This window comes from Cylas formicarius, unplaced genomic scaffold, assembly GCF_029955315.1.
Source record: "Cylas formicarius isolate icCylForm1 unplaced genomic scaffold, icCylForm1.1 PGA_scaffold_6__28_contigs__length_40554024, whole genome shotgun sequence".
NCBI lineage: Eukaryota > Metazoa > Arthropoda > Insecta > Coleoptera > Brentidae > Cylas > Cylas formicarius.
The window spans coordinates 19,983,762-19,989,761 of record NW_026844347.1 but is presented as its reverse complement, the minus strand read 5'-3'; positions in this window follow the sequence as shown (position 1 = coordinate 19,989,761).

Here is a 6,000-nt window from a genome sequence, read left to right as displayed (position 1 = left end):
TTTAAATTTCAACCCTCAATTTATATAATCCTGTCTAGTTTAACATTAACAAAGTAGACAACTTTTTATAAAGTTGTTTTGGACTATGAATGAATGGAATATTTATTTAAAAGATATTGATTATGCTTGATTATTGATTTATTTTTCAAAAAGTTGCATTGGTATACTTGAAACAACAAAAAAATCTAATAAAACCGAGAGACATGGAAATCTAGACCCATATAAATTTCCAGTATTTTCTCGAAATATGCTCAGACCTTGTTAAATGTTCTGGAAAATCCATATATGTAATTAATTTTTGAAGCAATATTGACAAAAATATTGAGATGGACCAGTTAATATGCGAATGCGTGGTCATTTGAAATCTTGTTTTCAACCAATAAGACCCAGTGGCGTTCAACAATCAGAACGGTGTAGAGATTTCGTCAATTCAACTGGTTACATTTGTGAAGATCGCTGTTTAGAAAAAAATCATAGCCGACCGAGGCTCATCAATTTTTCCTCTACCAGGATCACTGTATTAGTTAACAGTTACATGTCTCGATAAATATACCTTTCTTACATTTTTTTAAGATTAAATTTACTTACCTTATCATTTGACGCGACTGATATGTTTTTAAAATATTTTTGTTAAGTGGTGGTAAGTTCACAAATTTTATTAATTTTAATGGTGACAATATACCTTTTTTCCTTTGATTGTGTTTATTCAGACATCACCTTGAATTTTACTTAAGTAATGAAATGATTTAAATTTAGTTTCTTTTTAAACTGACAAAGACACCAAAAATCTCCCTTATTATATTTTTCCTTTATTGCGCAAAAGTTAGCAATTTTTTTTGGTTTTGTTAAAAAATGTTCTCCCTACGTTACACACGATCGCGAGCCCCTTTTGAGAATTCCGCTAATTTAGTGACGGGTTTGGATGTTTTCGGTAGGTCATGGATGGTATGTCAGTTCTCATGCTCACGTCACACTTTACTGAGTAAATATAATCGTGCTGTTTTGCAACAATTTACACCTATGTTTGTACAGAATGCACCATATAGCCACATAGAAATCTTTACTCTTTAATGATTTTCAAGTTATCATATAGTAGGATCCGGGAATTAAATGTTAATATGCTTTTTACCCCCTAACGAGACAGTGGTCAAGCATGCTCGAAGTGTCACTTTAAGACATCAACTTTATTAACCCCTGTGGCGAGCCACTTCGAACGTTTTGGGTTTCCATGTGCCATGTGTGCTATGAAACTGAAAATAATAGTAAAATAAAAGTTTATATACAAATATGACTTTTATTTTGAGGCTAATAGAAAAACGTAAATTCAAATAAAATAAATGTTATTTAAAGTTTAAATTAATTAGTACAAAATAAAACAAATTGATATATGTAAGAGTCGTTCGAAACAAAATTAATTTAATTTTTCAAAGATACATTCACAGGCTACTATAATACTATTTACAAATTTTCTGGATCCGTTTCAGTTAAGCTCTGAAGAAGCCAAGACGACGATGGGCGGAACGGTTGGAGGAATCCATAAGATTTGTAAATAAAACTGATTTAAAAAAATTTAAAGGCAGGTCATATGGCCGAAAAACTGACCGTGGAATGTTTAGGAATGCGGACCAAACGCATCCCTAATTCTATACACAAGTTTGAAAGAATTTTTTGAAATCAACGGGTTTAAATCTGGAGTCGAGTCTTTTATGATATGCTGCACATCGCTTCTTATAATAATTAATAATTCCTAGTATTTGAACTTCGAAAACGACCACTCAAGGTGACTTTAACAATATTTGGAAACGACTAAAATTAAAAAAGCGCAGAAATTCGAATGTTTGTAAAAAAATGTTTTCACATTTCATTTTGGATTTAAATATCATTTGGCATCCTAATTAAAACATAATCTTTTATTTGGTAAAGTCGGGATATTGATATTGATATTGAGATGCAGTTTCCACTGTGTTGTTGAGCTCTTATGACTTTCTAATGACATTTATTCTTTAATAAAAATTCTTTTTGCGATCATTTCAGAAATATTAACCTGATGGCGAAGTAAACAACCTCAATCGCGTAACTATTTACTGCCTAGGAAACTCATTTTTTTAACGACTCCGAGTGTCTTAAAAAGTATTAATGTTTTTGGAGATATGTACATTTATTTAAGAAAATTTTCGAGCACCTCCCACTACTTGCAGAGATAGAAGAAAAAGCACTAAACAAAAAAGATTTAAGTTTGTCTCAGCTTTAAGATTGTACTCACTGCAACGTTACAAATTTTCGTAGAAAGTGAATTTTAAAATCTAATATAAAAATTATGCTCCCTGGTTGCCATTTCAGAGACGCAAAAATAATTTCCAGCATTTTGTCTTGGCGGATTGACTCCATATTTTTTTTAAATTTAACGTACACTCTGTGTCTGCGACTGCCGGTCTATGTTTATAAGAACATTTTGCATTAATTTTAAAAGATCCAATGAGGCCGACAAGCATTTTATACTGCAGCAACCGTAATAGCGAGTATTTTTGCTATTTGTACTTTGACCAGGAGATTTATTCATTAAATTATATAGTTAAATAAGAACAAACGTTTGTTCTTATTTAACTATTTTAAATGGATTTTCATCAAGTAAAAGCCACTTCAGTACAATTAAATGATATGACGTAATTTAAAAAACACCCTGTATATTAAGTAAGTAAGTAATATAATAATTTACAACCACTCTCTAAAAAGGTTCCGGAATAATCCCGATTTCCACGCCGTTACCAATTTTTATGAAATATCAGAATATGTAAAAAGTTTTTAGTAAAACACAGTTTAGAAAAATTTAGAAAAAAAATAGTTGACTACAAATTCAAAGTACTATTTTTGTTGTAGGCAAGACTTAACATATGTAAAAGCGTATCACCCTGTAGATAAAGGATTTAACGTAACAAACGCATCGCTACGAACTTTGTGACGCGTTAGCACCATGGACTTCAATTCTATTGACGTCAGAAATACAAGTTGATAAGAATAAGATGGTTCAAGAACCCTAAATGTTCGAATAAATAATACGATCAACATAATAAGCTATTTATTACATATAGAGTCATACATAGAGTCAAAATTGATTTTTTGGTTTATTTACGACAAATATCGATTATTTATCCAGACTTTCCGATCAATTAATTTACTTCTTTATCGTAATATTTATGTGTGGTATTTATCAATTCAGCAGGAAACGGCGTACTATCAAAAACGAATTCAATCACAACATTGATTGCTTAACTACTAATGCGTTATTTTCATTTGTTTGGGTACGCCGGCACATGTATTTCAGGCGTAAATATTCTGAATGGTTTCGCATGACATTTTAGATAAACGCTACTCTCATGCTGAAGGTCATAACCCTGGTGTGTCAATTTTTAAAATACCCATTTTAGAAAAACTAAAACTCACATCTAATTCAGTATGAATAAGACACCAAAAGGTATGTAAATATTTTGATAAACTAAGTTGCAATAAAGCGCATGGGCAACAGTATATCTAGTAATATCTTCCTTCTTTGACTTAAGAAGCAAGCTATTAACGTAGTTGTGAAAATATTTCGGGATCATTGTTAATTGTTCAAATTGTTCAAATTGTTCAAAATTGTTCAATCAAATCTAACTTTAGGATAAGGAGATCAGAGAACAACTCTTTAAATATAAAACTGAATAGTGCATGGCAGGGCATTGTGAGAAAAATGAGCAAAAAACATTAAATTTACTGTTACCTTAGTGGTGAGTTTGATTTGGCACGAGCGGAGCGAGTGCTTAATAAAGGAATGACAGTGACCGAACAAGTTTATCAACGTGTTGCATACTATACTTTTAATAGTTGGACACAGAGTGTTAGTTGAAAGTTCCTCAGCTCCCCGCATGGAATGATTATTTCTTCTAGTAATAAATATTAATAAAAATGGGTCTGGAGATAGTCAAATATCTCCCAGGCCCGCTTTTAAACTGACAAGAGATTATAAGATATAGAATATCATAGGACAACATGCTTTTGTTTAACTTTCGATTTTTTCCAAATAAGTTGATATGCATGGTGCCATATATACATTTGTTGTAGGAATCGCAAAAATATATAGGGCGATGCATTAAAACATTAAAACGATTCTTTTTTGAAACACCCTGTATAATTTAGATAAAAAAAATGGCTTTTGACTTTATGTAACATCTATTAAAAATGTTTTTTAAAATTGTGGTCAATTCCACCCTGTATGAAAATCTTGGAATTATTAGCTATTCTACCTTATGATATGCAGGCAATATATAATGGATTTTTAAATTTGAGGTAGTAAATTAGTACAATGGAGTTATAACTGTAGTTGAATAAAGTCTTATTCTAGAATCTAGATGTTGCTTTGGATTGTGGCAGTAAAGGCAATATGCTATCCTCCTGTTGGCTGACAAATAAGTAGCAGTAATAACTATAAATCAAATGATTAAATTGTACGATTTTGTTGTTATGTTATACCGTAAACGTTTAAAACCTGACATAAAAGTATAATCTCTTAAATTATTGCATCCGTTTTGGCAAGTGCGGCCAGCTATTTGTTTTTATCTAACATAAAGTCCAACCAGACTGAACGGAGCCAATTATACATATATTCCACAGTTAGCATGTTCCGCTTATTTTCACTCGGACCTCGCATCATGATTATTACTTCATAAAATGGCATGATTTTCGATCCAAAAATATAAATTAAGTGCACTCCTGCACTTATTACCAAAAATCTTGAAAACAATTTCTGGCGCTTGTATACTCGAATAGTTGAAACCAAGAATTCGTTTCATTTACCGTTAGACGTCAATAGACAGAAAATAGCAAGTCGTCGAGGATAATAATAATAATAATCACCTGCACTCCTGCACTTATTACCAAAAATCTTGAAAACAATTTCTGACGCTGGTATACTCGAATAGTTGAAACATATTGAAATATAAAGGATTATTCAAAAAGGGGAACCTTGAAACTCTGAAACTGGAAACCCTGTACAAAATTTGCTAGTTAATGAGATATAGGATGACAAAATTCCTTTACACAATAAAAGAAAAAATTGTAAATTGTTAAATTATTAAAAACTATAATTAATTTTTGCAGCAATATAAAAATTAGCACCCTCGGTTTTTTACAATTACGATTACAAAGTTACAGTTTTCGAGGTATTTGCGATAAAATTTTCCGGAATTTATTCGAATATTGCAATTGATGCACTACTAAGTTAGCCGAGACGGCTTCATTTTTGCTGTTGCTGTTAAATTATAGTATTCGCCTGCTTTTAAGTTATTTTCTTTTAATTACTTTCTTATATTTTCAATAACGTCAATATACATCAAAGATCTTCGAACAACGTGGACTATTTCTCATTATATGAACAAAATATTAATGATATATATTATCGAAATATGTTCTTCGAAAAATAGTTTTATGTTTTAATTATATGTGGGTGAGTGGATCTGTTGTAGCTGTACTTTGACAGATTAAAGAAGGCTGAGAGCTTCATTTTTGAGATAAAGAATGCCATAGCTTTAAGATTATTTGTATGTTTCAGTGTTCTTTTACAATTTTCGTAACTTGGGCGGGTGGGGGGTTTCCAATCTTGACCAAGGCATGTCCCATGCGAGAGGTTGTTGTCGATGCCATCTTGACCCATAACGATACGAGAGATCCAGGAAAACCCCCCGTTTCGATTTGTAACTAAAACTAGTAGTTGTTGTACTCTTTCTCCCTCTCTCTCTCTCTCACTCTCTCTCTCTCTCTCTCTCTCTCTATCTCTCCTTCTCCATGCTTCTCTATCCTATAAGGTTCTCATACCTTCTCTGCTGACATGTTTGTAAGGTCCGTGATCTGATGTATAAATCTGATTGGTGATGTGCCTCTCGTTCTTTTGCCGTTCACTTGCCCTTGGATCACACTCGTCTCCCTACCATCCTTCCGTATCACGTGACCAAAGTATTTTAGTATACG